The 19,609-nt window shown below is 39.3% G+C and overlaps 1 pseudogene; it reads left to right on the top strand.

The window, feature by feature from the left end:
* The first annotated feature begins 1,168 nt into the window (after positions 1–1,168).
* On the top strand, positions 1,169–1,536 carry LOC102270710 (histone H2B type 2-K1-like; annotated as a pseudogene).
* Positions 1,537–19,609: the final 18,073 nt, after the last annotated feature.

The raw sequence follows: 19,609 nt of genomic DNA, 5'->3' as shown, positions 1-19,609 counted from the left end.
TCCTCTGCTGCGTGTGCCATCTCGCAGCTTATCCACACCATCTACTCTGAGATGTCTGCTTCCCATTTCAGTGATCGTAATTAGGTTCCCGAGAAGTGTTAAATTGGCTTGTTAATCCCTGAGATGTCTGCTTAATGTTGTATCTTTATTCTAAATCAAGCATACAATGTCTGCACTTTCTGTTATTTGCGTTCTCTACTTAAAATGAGCATTGCTTTTTAAATCATGGCATGAAAGAAAAACACCAATACAGTATATTAATGCATATATATGGAATTTAGAAAGACGGTAACAATAACCCTGTATATGAGACAGCAAAAGAGACACTGATGTATAGAACAGTCTTTTGAACTCTGTGGGAGAGGGAGAGGGTGGGATGATTTGGGAGAATGGCATTGAAACATGTATAATATCATATATGAAACGAGTCGCCAGTCCAGGTTCTATGCACGATACTGGATGCTTGGGGCTGGTGCACTGGGATGACCCAGAGGGATGGTACGGGGAGGGAGGAGGGAGGAGGGTTCAGGATGTATACCTGTGGTGGATTCATGTTGATATATGGCAAAACCAATACAATATTGTAAAGTTTAAAAAAAAAAAAAAAACAGAAAAAAAATAAAGCTTTTGGGGAAAAAGTAAAAAAAATAAATAAATAAATAAAAAATAAATCATAGCATGAGGGTGAGTTTAAATCACCTTTCATAGCAAAAATCTATCTCTGTCAAATTTTTTACTTCATTATTTTTTTTCTGAACCAAGACACATCCTATATACTTTTTAAAAAAATATCTACAAATAACAATGATTTGGGGCATTGCCCTTGAATTGTTTTCTTTCCAGAGTCCTTACAAAGAAAGCTGACCATATTATTACATTATATTTGTATATAGAAAGCAACCATATAAGCAAAGGCTCACAGCTTATTTGGAAACTTATTGAAAACTTCTATAAGATAAAAATTAAAGAGAGTCATTAACATCATCAGACATCTCTCTCAAAGATTAAAGGTGTGTTTGTATGGAACAAAGTAATATCTTAACAATAAGCCACAACTTGCAATTATATATTAACCATATTTCTAATGGAGCCCCTTTTTCCTTTATGTACCTAAACTGCATATTGCATTCAGAGTATAAAATAAAAGTGTCATGAAGTACACTGGAGGATGAGCGCCGAGCACGGACAGCTGCAGCAGTCTGGGGGCCGGCGGGGCGGAGTCCTGGGGACAAGAAGTCCAGAAGGTGCAGCCGGGGCAAAGAAACCTACTCCATGTACATCTATAAGGTGCTGAAGCAGGTGCACCCCGACATCGGCATCTCCTCCAAGGCCATGAGCATCACGAACTCATTTGTGAACAATCTGTTTGAGCGGCTGGCTGGCGAGGCCACCCGGCTGGCCCAGTACTCGGGCCGAACCACACTGACGTCCCGGGAGGTCCAGACGGCCGTGCGTCTGCTGCTGCCTGGGGAGCTGGCCAAGCACGCTGTGTCCGAGGGCACTAAGGCCGTGACCAAGTACACCAGCTCCAAGTAAGCCGGGGCCCGACCTTAATAAAGGCTGCACTGCTCAAAAAAATAAAATAAAATAAAATAAAAGTGTCACGAAGTATAAAAGTATGAAAAAAAAATATTTCCCTAGCAAGTGAAAATATTACTTCATTTTCTGAGGATATTGATTTCAATGGCTTCTGCTCTGTATTCTTATAGATACATATTCTCTATTACTTATTTCAAATAACATGAAGTAACAAATTATTTTATATGATTTAAAATTTGTATTAGAGTGTACGAGTCAGAGGATTTTTCTTTGTGTGTTTGCAATCAATCAAAACATCTTTAAATAGTTTCTAGAGGAAATGAATTGATCAATTGCTATTATTAAGCCCACAGAATCTTAAGAAATTCTGAATACCAGGCTGTAATGACTCATAGTGAGGAGCATTAAGACAATGGAACTACAAGATGGTTCCAATGGAAATGTACTGACCCCAGCCAGTCACTCACAGACCCTGCAGCTTAATGTGCACATGCTACCACCAGGCACAACTGCTAGAATTACTGCCAAACTGACTCTGAAAGTGGAACATTGTTAGCCTCCCATAACATGATCAAAATGCCATGTGTTGCTTGATTATCCACAAGACTTGCTTCTAGATTAAGGCTTCACACAGTGAATTTGATTTGTGGAACCATGATCAAATCTATGCACTCTGGTAAGAAAGACAGATTTCTGTATTTCCCTTTAGGAGAACTTTCATATATACTAAAAGTATTCAATCATGACATGTGTTCTAAAAGAATGATAAATGTCTATTACACAGATATAATGCAGTTTGTATATTTAATTACTCCATTCAAGCTGAGATTTAATGTGAAACAGGGGAACAAAGTAGAATAATCAGTCATTCACATGTAGCTTAAAGAGATGAGAGAAAGAGGATTTGCAACTAGTGTTCCCCATAGGTGCAGCAGGTAGGAAGATATTCTCCTGGATAGAGATAGTTAGTTAGTTAGTTAGTTCAGTCACTCACTTGTATCCAACTCTTTGCGACCCCATGAATCGCAGCATGCCAGGACTCCCTGTCCATCACCAACTCCTGGAGTTCACTCAAACTCACATCCATTGAGTCAGTGATGCCATCCAGCCATCTCATCCTCTGTCGCCCCCTTCTCCTCCTGCCCCCAATCCCTCCCAGCATCAGAGTCTTTTCCAATGAGTCAACTCTTCGCATGAGGTGGCCAAAGTACTGGAGTTTCAGCTTTAGCATCATTCCTTCCAAAGAAATCCCAGGGCTGATCTCCTTCAGAATGGACTGGTTGGATCTCCTTGCAGTCCAAGAGACTCTCAAGAGTCTTCTCTAACACCACAGTTCAAAAGCATCAATTCTTCGGTGCTCAGCTTTCTTCACAGTCCAACTCTCACATCCATACATGACCACAGGAAAAACCATAGCCTTGACTAGACGAACCTTTGTTGGCAAAGTAATGCCTCTGCTTTTGAATAAGCTATCTAAGTTGGTCATAGAGAAAGAAGATAGAGAAGGAAATGGCAACCCACTCCAGTGTTCTTGCCTGAAGAATCCCAGGGACGGCAGAGCTTGGTGGGCTGCCGTCCATGGGGTTGCACAGAGTCAGACACGACTAGAGCGACTTATCAGTAGCAGCAGGTTGGTCATAACTTTCCTTCCAAGGAGTAAACGTCTTTTAATTTCATTGCTACAGTCACCATCTGCAGTGATTTTGGAGCCCCCAAAAATAAAGTTTAACACTGTTTCCACTGTTTCCCCATCGATTTGCCATGAAGTGATGGGACCAGATGCCATGATCTTCGTTTTCTGAATGTTGAGCTTTAAGCCAACTTTTTCACTCTCCACTTTCACTTTCATCAAGAGGCTTTTGAGTTCCTCTTCACTTTCTGCCATAAGGGTGGTGTCATCTGCATATCTGAGGTTATTGATATCTCTCCCAGCAATCTTGATTCCAGCTTGTGTTTCTTCCAGTCCAGTGTTTCTCATTATGTACTCTGCATATAAGTTAAATAAACAGGGTGACACTATACAGCCTTGATGTACTCCTTTTCCTATTTGGAACCAGTCTGTTGTTCCATGTCCAGTTCTAACTGTTGCTTCCTGACCTGCATACAAATTTCTCAAGAGGCAGATCAGGTGTTCTGGTATTCCCATCTTTTGAAGAATTTTCCACAGTTTATTGTGATCCACACAGTCAAAGGCTTTGGCATAGTTAATAAAGCAGAAATAGATGTTTTTCTGGAACTCTCTTGCTTTTTCCATGATCCAGCAGATGTTGGCAATTTGATCTCTGGTTCCTCTGCCTTTTCTAAAACCAGCTTGAACATCAGGAAGTTCACAGTTCACATATTGCTGAAGCCTGGCTTGGAGAATTTTGAGCATTACTTTACTAGTGTGTGAGATGAGTGCAATTGTGCAGTAGTTTGAGCATTCTTTGGAATTGCCTTTCTTTGGGATTGGAATGAAAACTGACCTTTTCCAGTCCTGTGGCCACTGCTGAGTTTTCCAAATTTGCTGGCATATTGGGTGCAGCACTTTCACAGCATCATCTTCCAGGATTTGAAATAGCTCAACTGGAATTCCATCACCTCCACTAGCTTTGTTCATACTGATAGTTCCTAAGGCCCACTTGACTTCACATTCCAGGATGTAGGGCTCTAGGTCAGTGATCACACCATTGCGATTATCTGGGTCATGAAGATCTTTTTTGTACAGTTCTTCTGTGTATTCTTGTCATCTCTTCATAATATCTTCTGTATAGAGATATCTATATATAAATAGATAGATATCTCTATATATCGTTCTATATGTTGTTCACTTGCTAAGTTGTGTCTGCAGCCCCATGGATTGTAGCCTGCCAGGCTCTTCTATCCATGGGATTCCCCAGGCAAAAATACTGGAGTGGTTGCTGTTTCCTTCTCCAGGAGTTCTTTCCAGATCAGGGATTGAACCAATGTCTCCTGCATTGGCAGGCAAAGTCTTTACCACTGAGCCACCAGGGAAGCCCATCCCTCTGTATAGATACATAGTCTTTTTCTTCTGCGTAACATTGTTGTTGTTGTTCAGTTGCTAAGTCATGTCCAACTCTTTGCAACCCTCCTGCAGCATGGAAACCCATTCCAGTACTCTTGCCTGGAAAATCCCATGGATGGAGGAACCTGGTAGGCTACAGTCCATGGGGTCGCAAAGAGTTGGACATGACTGAGAGACTTCACTTTTCACTTTGCAGCACACTAGGTTTCCCTGTCCTTCACTATCTCTGGGAGTTTTCTCAAACTCATGTCCATTGAGTTGGTGATGCCATCCAACCATCTCATCCTCTGTTGCTCACTTCTCCTCCTGCCCTCAATCTTTCCCATCATCAGGTTTTTTCCCAATGAGTCTGCTCTTTGCATCAGGTAGCCAAAGTGTTGAAACTTTAGCTTCAGCATTAGTCCTTCCAGTGTTGATTTCAGGAGTAATTCCAGGGTTGATTTCCTTTAGGATTGACTGGTTTGATCTCCTTGATGTCTAAGGACTCTTCTATAGTAATTCATTAATATTCAATTATTTCACTTGCCTTAATCCCTAAAGAATAAATAGTTTAATTAAGGATGGAAAAAGTATATAAAAATACGAATTCATTTTAGAGATTCCTCTAAGAATTTAGTTATAAAAGTGGGAATAATTAATTGCTCAAATTTTGTATCTTTTTTATTTTATATATTTTTAATGTTTTGTATTTTTACTCACTTAGAGTCAAAGTTGTACTTAACTGTACTATCAGTGAAAGGGAGGCAGACAGAAGAAATAGAGTGGGTAAATCAGATAAAATATGCTACATACAAAAAGGCACACAGCACTCGATCATTTTCTGTCTATCTCTGTTACTCTGTGTGAGATATCACCCAGAATCTGACTGAGGTAGGCTTGATCTGTAAGAATGTGTATGGATAGATATAGGTTTATATTTCTTTTTAAAAGTGATTTTGCTGGTTTGAGCAAGACATCAGATAAGATTTCAGTTTCATGCATTTCTTTCCTCTGGTAATTGCTCTTCTTATCTTCTTTTCTGCTGCATTAAAGTTGAAGTTTAATGTGCAATATAATGAATTCAACTGCCTGTTTTATATAAAGGCTTATGTTTATTTTTAAAATAAAATAATTTTTCACAGAAAGGACTATGGTTAGGTCATTGGTAGAGTAGTTAGCATATTACAATCAAAGTGAAAAAAAAAAATGCACCTTCATGGAGTTAAGGTGCTAAGTTGCTTTAGTCATGTCCAGCTCTTTGTGACTCTATGGACCATAGTGTGCCAAGCTCTGTTGATCATAAGATTCATCAGGCAAGAATACTGGAATTCTTGCCACTTCCTTCTCCAGGGATCTTCCCAATCCAGGAATCAAACATATATCTTTTATGCCTCCAGCATTGGCCAACAGTTTCTTTACCACTAGTGCCATTTGGGAAGCCCTTATGGAGTCAGTTCAGTTCAGGTCAGTTCTGTCGCTCAGTCATGTCTGACTCTTTGTGACCCCATGGACTACAGCATGCCAGACTTCCCTGTCCATCACCAACTCCCGGAACTTACTCAAGCTCATGTCCATTGAGTCAGTGATGCCATCCAACCATCTCATCCTCTGTCATCCCCTTCTCCTCCTGCCTTCAATCTTTCCCAACATCAGGGTCTTTTCAAATGAATCAGCTCTTTGCATTAGGTGGCCAAAGTATTGGAGTTTCAGCATCAGTCCTTCCAAAGAGTATTCAGGATTGATTTCTTTTAGGATGGACTGGATGGATCTCCTTGCAGTCCAAGGGACTCTCAAGAGTCTTCTTCAACACCACAGTTCAAAGCATCAATTCTTCTGTGCTCAGCTTTCTTTATAGTCCAACTCTCACATCCATACATGACTACTGGAAAAACCATAGCTTTGACTAGGTGGATATTTGTAGGCAAAGTAATGTCTCTGCTTTTTAATATGCTGTCTAGGTTGGTCATAACTTTTCTTCCAAGGAGGAAGTGTCTTTTAATTTCATGGCTGCAGTCACCATCTCCAGTGATTTTGGAACTCCAAAAGATTAAGTCTGTCACTGTTTCCACTGTTTCCCCATCTATTTGCCATGAAGTGATGGAACTAGATGTCATGGTCTTAGTTTTCTGAATGTTGAGTTTTAAGCCCAGTTTTTCACTCTACTCTTTCACTTTCATCAAGAGGCTCTTTAGCTCTCCTTCGTTGTCTACCGTAAGTGTGGTGTCACCTGTATATCTGAGGTTATTGATATTTCTCTCAGCAATCTTGATTCCAGCTTGTGTTTCATCCAGCCCAGTATTTCTTATGATGTACTCTGCATATAAGTTAAATAAGCAGGATGACAATATATAGCCTTGTTGTATTCCTTTCCCAATGTGGAACCAATCTGTTGTTCCATGTCCAGTTTCTAACTCTTGCTTCTTGACCTGCATACAGATTTCTCACCTGACCTGCCTCATAGAGTCAAGGAGTCCACTAAAATGTCAAGATGGCATGTTGTATATTGAATGAGATGACATAAAACATCCCGAGAAACCAGTTTGTGCTAATTATGTATTTGTTTAATTTTTCTTCTTGAAGACAATGCTATTAACATGAAGATATTTCCCTTTAATAATATAAATCAAGTAATCCTATTCCTTGAGCTAAGTATCAGTATATAATACCTCCTCACTTTTCTTCCAACACAAAATATATGACAGTGACTGTATGCATACATACACTTAACCATTGTTTTTGGCAAGTTATTTCCCTTAATCATATATGCAATGCTGCATAAAATACTCACAGAATGTCATGTTTAAGCTTAGTATGATTTCAGTATGACTTTGTGTTTCATTATAGGTGTTCTAGATATGTGTTTCTGTTATGACATATTTGATGAATTGCCGGGGAGCAGCCCCGGCTGATCCAGGGTATTCGAAGGAGAGACGGCATAGGCGACCTATTTATTTAAATATTTATCAAAGATATAAAGAGTAGTAGAATGAGGATAGCTCAGTAGGAAAATTCAGTGAAGAAAAGAGGCTGAGTAGCTTGGTTTACGCGGGAGACCAATAAAACTTCAAGACAAGAAGTTTGCACCACTTACGTAGGCCGTAGGCGTCCTTCCGTTCTCCTGAAGGAGAGGAGACACTGAGGCCTCCCCAGTCGGATCTTAGAAGCCCAGGCATAATTAGCAAGCATGGCGGGTTCCACGCTCCAGATGGAGACTCAGCCAGAATTTGGGAGAGAGAGCGACATGGGGAGACCAAGTTTCAGTGAACAAGGCCCGCACTTTATTTTCCAAAGTAGTTTTTATACCTTAAGTTATGCATAGAGGATAATGGGGGAAGGGGTAGAGTCATGCAGCAAGCCAGGCTTTCTTCCTGCAAACTTATCATATGCAAAAGCTTAGGTGATTTGCATCATCTTCTGGCCCAGAGGCCTGTTAACATTTTAAGACCCTTTCTTCAGAAAACTTATTTTTCTCTAAAGGTGATTGGTCAGGAGCCACCCTCCAAAAGCATTAGATAAAGTTGCATTCCTACAGAGCAAAGGTGTGGTGGGCTATAACAAGAAAAAGAATTAACTCAAGGGTCCCAGGTTACAAACATTAAAGCTACTACTTACACCAATTATATTAATCAATACCCTGCCAGGGACACAGCAGGTAAGGGATATGGAAACTTAGCAGCAAACATTGGCCCAACAAGTGAAAATCCCTTCACCAATACAATTTCTAATCAATCTTTTAGCTACTCAAAAGAATCTGTGTTTAGACAGTTTAGAACATCTCCTGCCTCTCACAGTTGGGAGGCTCTGAACAATCACATGTGGCCAGAAAAACCTATTCAGGCAGGCTGGAGGATTTCCGAAGGAGTTTGTAGGTTGAAACACTGTCACACCCAGGAATTATTAACTGGAGCTGTAAGCTAACTCTTTTTTCAGAGAGGTAGTGGGGGACAGCCCCCCGTAAAGTCAGAGGTGTAGGTGAAAGCACAAAGCAGAAAGTAGGCAGACTCTGGTTTTGGGTGGAAATGTTCGAGAATTTCCAGGGGGACTCCTGAAGCTCCATCCCGCCTTTGCATATGCCAAGCCTCCTTCCTCATGACCTTTGTCATGGGTGGAGCTCCTCACGTTGGCTCCCGGCAGTGATAGAATTCCAGTTGAGCTATTCCAGATCCTGAAAGATGATGCTGTGGAAAGTGCTGCACTCAATATGCAATATGCACTCAATATGCAATATGCCGGCTCCCGGCAATGAATGATACTTACATGACTGACATACTCACATAGGCTTATTGCAGATGTTGTAGAAGTCATAGTTCTTTACTTGCCATAGTTCTTTACTGCTGTCCTGTTTGGAATTTAATGCTATTTTGGGATTTTTGTTGGGATCATTTGTTTTGTTTTGTTTTGACTCTCCAAGAAAAATGAAACAAAATATCTTAATGCTTTGCTTGTGCAGTAACTTTCTCATGGTTTGTTCTTTCTTCTGTCTTATTTTCTAGATAATATAAGTTTTGATGACCATCTACTTCCTCTAATTCCACCACATAATTTATCTGTCCCCTTCTAGTGCTTTATACATAGCCCAGTTTTGTCATATATCATTTAATTCACATCACTTTTTTATTTGTGTATCTCCTTTGGTATTTTTTATCTCCCAAAGAGGCATATACAATAGTTCATCTTTATTCTTCTTGTTATAATATCAGTATTTAACTCATAGAAAGCATTCAGTAACTTTTAGCTGAATTGAAGTAAGGTAAGAAAGTGAAAAATATTAGCCATTTAATAATATGTAAACAAAATGAAGTGGAAGAAAATGCTATAGGGATTCACCTTGGCTCAGTCTTTTACAAAATACGTATGTGTATATGTATGTGTGCTGTGCTAATTCGCTTCAGCCATGTCTGACCTGTGTGACCCTATGGACTGTAGCCCACCAGACTTCCCTGTCCACAGGATTCTCCAGGCAAGAATACTGGACTGGGTTGTCATGCACTTCTTCAATATGTATGTATACATTTGTACATAAATACTTATACCTTCTAATTTATAAAAAACAATGGCAGAGATAAGCCAGAACCAGAAAATTTAAGTACAATATCTAAACCCAGCTATTGTTTTAAAAAACAACTTATAATATAGTAAGAGACTCTTTGTTCCTTTTTAATAGTATTTATGAACATATAGCTTATACTTTGACCCCAAACATTATTACCCTTGGAAAGACTAGGAGTATTGCCTAAGATTGGATGTAGAACCCTCTTTCTCATTAGTATTGAAGCAAGTCTTTAATAGTTGTTGAATATTAAAAGGGAAAAATTATAAATATCAATAACAATTTATCTCAATCTTATGGCAAGGAAATAAAGCAGATTGAACAGGAAACAGGATAGTTCTTCACAATTTTAATTTATATTCTCAGATAATGAGAGGTTATTGCATCCACACACCAAAAATAGGAGGCTATGAAATAAATAGCATATATATTTCTAATAGTGGTATTCCTTTCTCTAATTTTAAAGTTTTTCTGATTATAATACCACAATTAATAGCATTATTTTCATGAATTCCATCTATACTGGAAGTGTACAATGGCAGTATTAAACTAACTCAGACCTAGCATCAACTTCTTTGCTATATATATATATATTTAAGAAATCAATTTGCAAGTGAAAAAATATACATTTAAACTACTTAAGATTTTTGATATAGAATTGTCACATAAATTGTGTTTTCTACATGAAAGATCCAGTTCAGACTTTTTTATAAACTGAAATTTCAAATTCAGCATGGCCTCCATGGTGACTGTCTGAAGTGCCATTGCAGTCTAATAACTAACACAACTTTGTGTTTTGTGCTTAATTTACCCACAGTTATTACTTTTTGTTTGGTACAACATGTAGACAACTGAAATATGGCCCTCATTGTCACCCCAGACCATTTTCTTACAAGCTTATTTTCTTTACCTGTCTATAGATGTTTTGTGTATTTATTCCTTCACTTATTTTACAAAGTCACTTGTCTTTTTGTGTCCAGGAGGACATTCATTTTGTGTTCCATGGGCTAATGATGTTGAATATAAAATGGAGTGAATTTCCTTTCTGAACATGGAGTTGGGGAAAATGTAAAAATGAACACTTTAATACATATTTTCTTCTCAGTTTTAATGTAGAGAAAGAAGTTACACATAAGGGAAAGAACTGAGGTAACAAATGCAGTGAGCTTTGAAAGATGGCAAGATTGGATAAGAGTCAGGACTGTGATGGGGAGGAATGGATTAGAAAGGAATAATGAGTAGAAAGAACACCCTTTTTATGCTATAGTAGAAAATCAGAGAAGTAGCGGTAAGTTCCCCTATATATTTGTAGGTGGAAGTGGTTGAAATTCTCATCTCCTTGCATAATTCTGCGAAAATTATGCAAAAGCATCTGATGAATTAAAACTGATGGATAGAGTGTGAAAAATATTTTGATAAGAATGGAAACATTTGAAGTATCTGCTATGTGTGTGTGTTAGTTGCTCAGTCATGTCCGACTCTTTGTGACCCCATGGACAGAGGAGCCCGCTGGGCTTCTCTGGGATTCTTGCCTGGGATTCTCCAGGCAAGAATACTGGAGTGGGTTGCCATTTACTTCTCCAATCTGCTATGTAAAAGGGGAAAAAAATAAAAATAATAAAATTCCCAGGATCCATTTGTGGATCCAAGACTATGGGTATATTGAAGCACCCATATGTGAGTCTTGCTACATTTCTCTCTGAATAGTGTTTAAGTTCAGAGAAGATAGAAAGATTTATCTCGAGTTGGAATATTACCTGGTTGTGCTAAAAATGCAATCAATATACTAAAAAAGAAAATAGACATAGAAAAACCTAGCATGGAGGGATGGAAAAGGTTTAGGATTAATGAGAAAAGAGTAATTCATGCTCTGAATTGCTTTGAGAGGTCAAAAAACAATGGTGCTGTAACTACATGACACTGCTAGAGACAGAAACTTTCGTGGTTCTGGGCTACCAGAATGTATCATTTCAAAGGTAGGTTGTTTCAGATGATTTAAAAATTCCCAACAGCAATGATTGACTGAAGTTGTTTTGAGAGTCTCAGTCAGCCAAAAGCCTGAGGTTACATTTTGTATACCTGTCACTCATCTGGTCAATGTTTCTAATCCAGTTTGCCTAAATATCCTCTCCCCTCTTATAAAACTAGATGTTCACCATTAAAACTAATAACAACTGTTAAGAAATTTCACAGTCTTTTATCTTGCATGACTTATCAGTCAACTGTTATTTACTGTCACTGTCACTATATTTCCTACAAAGAAACACATTTTCAGATTCAGATCTCACAAGCCTCAAGAGCTAAATGAACACAAAGTGGCAGTTACACACCAAGCATGACTAGTCAATGTAAGAGTTATATGCCACCTGAAGAACCATGCTTCCTTTACACTGAAGATCTTCAGACTTGTGTGTGTTAACAGAATAAATAAGCACTCACTAGCAACCCACTCCAGTGTTCTTGCCTGGAGAATCCCAGGGATGGGGGAGCCTGGTGAGCTTCCGTCTTTGGGGTCACACATAGTCGGACACGACTGTAGTGACTTAGCAGTAGCAGTAGCAGTAAGAGTCAGGGTAAATCACTGATTAAATAATGAGTATCTCTGTTGTGACAAACTTTTCCATTAACCCTTAAAAAAAGACATATAAGGAGAAGAGTATAAAAAAGCATTCTATATAAGGAAAACAGCCTCTATTTTATTTTCTAATTCCACTAATCTTTACCTTTATTTGCAAATTTATGCTCATAACAAGTCCTCTTGGCTTTCTCTATGTCTCTGATACAATGTCAAAGACATAAATCCTCTAATATCTGCTGTGCTCTTTTCCTTCCATATTTGCCACTGCTGTCTCTTTGCCTTGAATTGTTTCCTAAGATTTTAAACTCTTGGGCTTCATCTATAAAAAAAAAAAAAAAAAGAGAGAGAGAGAGAGATAGAGTTACTGTTCCACTAATGCCTGCTTATCATTCTTTGAGGATGACTTAATTTCCTTCTTTTTTTTTTATTTTTATTTTTTTCTAATTTTATTTTATTTTTAAACTTTACATACTTGTATTAGTTTTGCCAAATATCAAAATGAATCCGCCACAGGTATACATGTGTTCCACTGTAGTAACTCAAGTCATGATAACTGTTCATTATCAACAATGTCTATATTTTGTTGAAATCTGTCTGAAAACTACTATAATGTAAACTGTGAACTATTCACACAAGGTGGAAACAAAGTATTCCTTTAAACAAATCTGATTTATTGCTTATGGACTGAAGAGCAATCTTTTTCTCCAAGGACATAGCATGGTCAAATATGACTAATATAAGAGACATCCCCTGAGACTAGACGTTTTGAAAAATTGTGTACTGTCTCAAAGTCCATCTGGGCCTGGAAAGACAAACTTCAACTGAGCTATGTATTTAAATGTATTTTTGCTTAAGATTTACTGCTCTTTAAATTAAAGCACTATCATATTTGGAGTGGAGAAGGCAATGGCACCCCACTCCAGTACTCTTGCCTGGGAAATCCCATAGACGGAGGGGCCTGGTAGGCTGCAGTCCATGGGGTCTTGAAGAGTTGGACATGACTGAGCGACTTCACTTTCACTTTTCACTTTCATGCATTGAGAAGGAAATGGCAACCCACTCCAGTGTTCTTGCCTGGAGAATACCAGGGACGGGGGAGCCTGGTGGGCTGTCGTCTGGGGTTGTACAGAGTCATACATGACTGCAGCGACTTAGCAGCAGCAGCAAAAGCAGCATATTTGGAGATGGATCATAATTATAAATTGGGATCCTATTTCCAGGAAGACAAACTTCAACTCCTTGCTGCAGAGTTGAGTGAAAAAGGAACATTCCCACCCCCACCCCGCACCCCTATTTTGGGGCTAACTTAAGATACTTGCAATGTTTTTGTGTATCTTCAGCTTTAGTTGAACTAGAAATCCTAAACATAAAATTAATTTTGCAGACTTCTTTGGTTTATAGAAGAGGATTTCCTTTGGGGATTTTTTGAAGGCAGATATGCCCTAATTCTGATGTGAAAATCCCCACCAAAGATTTAGATGTACACAGCAACAGGAGACCACCGAGCCTTCTTGTCCTGTCACATTTCTCCAGAAATGAATTCCTAATCCTCCTAGAAAATGAAAGTATTCACACTGGAAGGCATAAAAAGTTGCAGATGTGCTGTAGGCTATGATGTATGAACAATTTTATCTAAATTTTACAGTAAAGGAACATGAGACTCAGAAAGTATGTTTCAGTAACTACTGTTGTAGAATCAAGGTAAAATTGAGACTTATCCATCTTTCTTGAAATTTTAGTTTTTTTTTTTTTTTTTAATTTGCCTTAAATCATTGGTTTTCAACTGAGCCATCTTTTGCTCCAAAAGGACATTTGCAGTGTCTGGAGACATCCTTTGATTTGTCACAACTGGAAATGCTTTCAACATCTAGTGAGTAGGTGCTCAAAATTCTTCTAAAAAGCCCTGCAATGCACAGGAGAGTACTCTGCTCTCATCTCTAACAAATAATTGTCTCATTCTAAAAGTCCATAATGACATGTTGAAAAACCTTGCCTTAAATATTATTGATATATTGTGGTATGTGGCAAGAACTTGTACTTACTGAGGTATTGTGGGAAAAGGATGTCTTGTATCTTTGCATTTATACACAAGTTTTGCTCAGAAAAAGGAAACCTACTGGTTGAATTTCCCATAAAAAATAAATGAACTCCATAGTGCTTGCCAGCATATGTAGCCACATCAAAAGGCACCAGGGTTACCCTTAACAGATCACTAATCAAGTGGGAAAGGTCAGTTTTCATTCCAATCCCAAAGAAAGGCAATGCCAAAGAATGCTCAAACTACCACACAATTGCACTCATCTCACATGCTAGTAAAGTAATGCTCTAAATTCTCCAAGTCAGGCTTGAGTATTCAGCAATATGTGAACCGTGAACTTCCAGATGTTCAGCTGGTTTTAGAAAAGGCAGAGGAACCAGAGGTCAAATTGTCAACATTCATTGGATCATCGAAAAAGCAAACAGAGTTCAAGAAAAACATCTATTTCTGTTTTATTGACTATGTCAAAGCCTTTGACTGTGTGGATCACAATGAACTGTTGAAAATTCTGAAAGAGATGGGAATACCAGACCATCTGACCTGCCTCTTGAGAAACCTAGATGCAGGTCAGAAAGCAACAGTTAGAACTGGACATGGAACAACAGACTGGTTCCAAATAGGAAAAGGAGTATGTCAAGGTTGTATATTGTCACCCTGCTTATTTAACTTCTATGCAGAGTACATCATGAGAAATGCTGGGCTGGTAGAAGCACAAGCTGGAATCAAGATTTCCAGGAGAAATATCAATAACCTCAGGTATGCAGATGACACCACCCTTATGGCAGAAAGTGAAGAGGAACTAAAAAGCCTCTTGAGGAAAGTGAAAGAGGAGAGTGAAAAAGTTGGCTTAAAGCTCAACATTCAGAAAACTAAGATCATGGCATATGGTCCCATCGCTTCATGGGAAATAGATGGGGAAACAGTGGAAACAGTGTCAGACTTTATCTTTTGGGCTCCAAAATCACTGCAGATGGTGATTGCAGCCATGAAATTAAAGACGCTTACTCCTTGGAAGGAAAGTTATGACTAACCTAGATAGTATTATCAAAAGCAGAGACATTACTTTGCCAACAAAGGTTCGTCTAGTTAAGACTATGGTTTTTCCAGTAGTCATGTATCAATGTGAGAGTTGGACTGTGAAAAAAGCTGAGCACCAAAGAATTGATACTTTTGAACTGTGATGTTGGAGAAGACTCTTGAGAGTCCCTTGGACTGCAAGGAGATCAAACCAGTCCATTCTAAAGAAGACCAGTCCTGGGTGTTCATTGGAAGGACTGATGCTAAAGCTGAAACTCCAATATTTTGGTCACCTCATGCGAAGAGTTGACTCGTTGGAAAAGATCCTGATACTGGGAGGGATTGGGGGCACAGGAGAAGTGGATGACAGAGGATGAGATGGCTGGATGGCATCACCGACTCAATGGACATGAATTTGAGTGAACTCTGGGAGTTGGTGATAGGCAGGCCTGGCATGCTGTGAGTCATGGGGTCTCAAAGAGTTTGACAGGACTGAGAGACTGAACTGAACTGAATCAAATGGGAGAAACCAAAGCTAGGGATTGTAGCAAGGTCATTCTTTCCAACAAACTAATTAAGTTTTATGTATTATAGTCACACTCTATAAGAACAAAAAAAAAAAAAAGAAGAAGTTGTTTATTGGTACATAAGCCTTTTCTGGTGTCTGCAGTATTAAAGGGTCCTCAGTAGAGACCAATGTAAGCAAAGAAAGGAAAGCAAGTGTAAACAAGTACAAATGAAAAGTAGATTGCACATTTGGATAATACCCTTCTTATAGAGCTATAAATCAAGATGCCCAAATAGAGAAAATTGAAAATTCTGAGCTATATTTTTGGCCACCAATCAAGTGGTTTCAAACAAAAAACTAGTATTCTAGACAAAATCAGTCATCTTTTCAGTTCAGTTCAGTTCAGTCGCTCAGTCGTGTCCCACTCTGTGACACCATGAATTGCAGCACATCAGGCCTCCCGTCCATCATCAACTCCCGGAGTTCACTCAAATTCACATCCATCGAGTCAGTGATGCCATCCAGCCATCTCATCCTCTGTCGTCCCCTTCTTCTCCTGCCCTCAATCCCTCCCAGCATCAGAGTCTTTTCCAATGAGTCAACTCTTCGCATGAGGTGGCCAAAGTACTGGAGTTTCAGCTTTAGCATCATTCATTCCAAAGAAATCCCAGGGCTGATCTCCTTCAGAATGGACTGGTTGGATCTCCTTGCAGTCCAAGGGACTCTCAAGAGCCTTCTCCAACACCACAGTTCAAAAGCATCAATTCTTTGGCGCTCAGCTTTCTTCACAGTCCAACTCTCACATCCATACATGACCACAGGAAAAACCATAGCCTTGACTAGATGAAACTTTGTTGGCAAAGTAATGTCTCTGCTTTTGAATATGCTATCTAGGTTGGTCATAACTTTCCTTCCAAGGAGTAAGCATCTTTTAATTTCATGGCTGCAGTCACCATCTGTAGTGATTTTGGAGCCCAGAAAAATAAAGTCTGACACTGTTTCCCCATCGATTTCCCATGAAGTGGTGGGACCGGATGCCATGATCTTTGTTTTCTGAATGTTGAGCTTTAAGCCAACTTTTTCACTCTCCACTTTCACTTTCATCAAAAGGCTTTTGAGTTCCTCTTCACTTTCTGCCATAAGGGTGGTGTCATCTGCATATATCTGAGGTTATTGACATTTCTCCCAACAATCTGATTCCAGCTTGTGCTTCTTCCAGCCCGGCAGTTCTCATGATGTACTCTCCATATAAGCTAAATAAGCAGGGTGACAATATACAGCCTTGACGTACTCCTTTCCCTATTTGGAACCAGTCTGTTGTTCCATGTCCAGTTCTAACTGTTGCTTCCTGACCTGCATACAGATTTCTCAAGAGGCAGATCAGGTGTTCTGGTATTCCCATCTCTTTCAGAATTTTCCACAGTTTATTGTGATCCACACAGTCAAAGGCTTTGGCATAGTCAATAAAGCAGAAATAGATGTTTTCCTGGAACTCTCTTGCTTTTTCGATGATCCAGCGGATGTTGGCAATTTGACCTCTGGTTCCTCTGCCTTTTCTAAAACCAGCTTGAACATCAGGAAGTTCACGGTTCACATATTGCTGAAGCCTGGCTTGGAGAATTTTGAGCATTACTTTACTAGCGTGTGAGATGAGTGCAACTGTGTGGTAATGAATACTTACTTACCAGTGTACCCAGTGCAGAAATTGATTGAGTTTTAACAGTTTGCCATATCTTCTTGTGTTAATCTGGATCCTCTCAGAGGGATATCAAGATGGGATTAGACCTTCAAGAAATTCATTGGAGAAAATGATGTTTAGGAAAAATGTAAAGCAAGCAAGAAAACGTTAGGAGTGATCCTGGAGCATAATGCAGTTTGAACCCCATGCCAGAGAAAGGGAGGGGAGAAAGGAAGAAATGTAGTAGATTACAATACTATTCTAGTTATTTTCACATCTGACAGGGATTTCTGGAGCCAAAGGCACTATAAGAGATGTGAAACATCACCCAAGGACAGATTGTACCTTTCTGTGCTCAGTCATTGTTAGGAGCAGCGTGTAGGCAGCACTACATTTGTAGAAATTCAAGGGCAGATTTCAGATTTCAGCAGTTGATTCGATGCAAAATCTGACAGGAATATTTTCAAGGCTGCCATATTGCTTTATAAAGTGTTTATTACTTTGTGCAGTAGCAGCGTTCTTTAGGAGAAAAAAAAGTCCTCTGCAGGCTTCATCATCCTAGTATTCTACCTCACTCACAAATAGAAATTATTCACAAAAATTTGGTGTTGAAATTCTTATATTTTAATTTGATTTTAGTATGTTGTTATAACCACAAGCGTTGTACACTAAAGTTTTGTAGGTTTGATAATATACATGATATCTTATGCATATCTTGCTACCTAATGCTTTTTTCAGTAGACATTTACTTTGGATAATATTATGTACTGATACACACATTTCTCATTCACTATTTTCATGGCTGCATGGCTGTCCATCATATAAAAATATAGCCATTTATTATTTTAATATAGAAGGACATTTAGATTGTTTCTAATACTTTACTATAACATGTTTCAGCACATAACTGTTGGGGGCCAGAGTGAGGTACTCCGCCCGTGGCAAAAGTCATGAGGAAGGAGGCTCGACATACGCAAAGGTGGGATCGAGCCCAGGAGTCCCCCTGGAAATCCTCGAGCATCTACCCCCATAACCAGAGCCTGCCTGCTTTACTACTTTGTGCTCTCACCTACACCTCTGACTTTACGGGGGGCTGTCCCCCACCACCTCTTTCGGAGAAGGAGTTAATTTAGAGTCCAGTTAATAAAAACTCCTGGGTGTGACAAGAGTGTTTTAACCTACAAACTCCTCTGAAGGTTCTCTAGCCTGCCTGACAGGCTTGTCCGGCCACAGGTGATTGCTCACAGCCTCCCAACCGTGAGAGGCACAAGATGCTTTAAACCTTCTTAAAACAGGTTCCTTAAAAAAGTTAGAAAACTATTAGTATAAGTATAATGGGCTGATTAGAAATTGTATTGGTGAAGGGTTTTTTCATTTGTTGAGCCAATGTTTGTTACTAAGTCTCCACATCCCCTGCCCTTACACACATTAATGAATATATAGAAGAAATAAGTATTAACCTTTGATATAAATCATGTTAGACCTTAGGCTAAGTAAATTCTTTCCTTAACTAAAACCCACTATACCCTCACCCTATAGGAATATAACTTTATTTGAGTGGCGTCTGTTTTAAGAATAATCACCCCTGGAGAAATAAGTGTCCTGGTTGACTGACCGCTGTCACAAGGAGAGGGTCATAAATTGTCAGCAGGCCCCCCTGGCCAGAAGATGATGTAACACCCCTAAGACCTCTGTATACATTTGTATGAAGCATCTGACTTTGATAAAAGTCAGGACTGCTGACCCCACGTGACTTTTGCATAACATCTCAGTATATAAAAGTAGACCACGGAAAATAAAGAATTGGGATCAGTTTCTCGAAATACCAGTCTTCCCATGTTTCTCTCTCTCTCACTCTGGCTGAGTCTCCATCTGGAGCGCGGAACCCACCATGCTTACTAATTATGCCTGGGCTTCTAAGATCTGACAGGGGAGGCCTCAGTGTCTCCTCTCCTTTGGGAGAATGGAAGGATGACTGCAGCCTACGTAAGTGGTGCAAACTTCTTGTCTTGAAGTTTTATTGGTCTCCGGCGTAAACCAAGCTACTCAGCCTCTTTTCTCCACTGAATTTTCCTACTGAGCTATCCTCATTCTATTACTCTTTACATCTTTAATTAATATCTAATTGAAACTACTGTATCCTGATCCTCGCCGACGCCGTCCCCGCTTCGAACTCGCTGGATCAGCCGAGGCTGGA

The sequence above is a fragment of the Bos mutus genome, chromosome 1 (genome assembly GCF_027580195.1).
Source record: "Bos mutus isolate GX-2022 chromosome 1, NWIPB_WYAK_1.1, whole genome shotgun sequence".
NCBI lineage: Eukaryota > Metazoa > Chordata > Mammalia > Artiodactyla > Bovidae > Bos > Bos mutus.
This window is presented reverse-complemented; position numbering and strand designations above follow the sequence as displayed.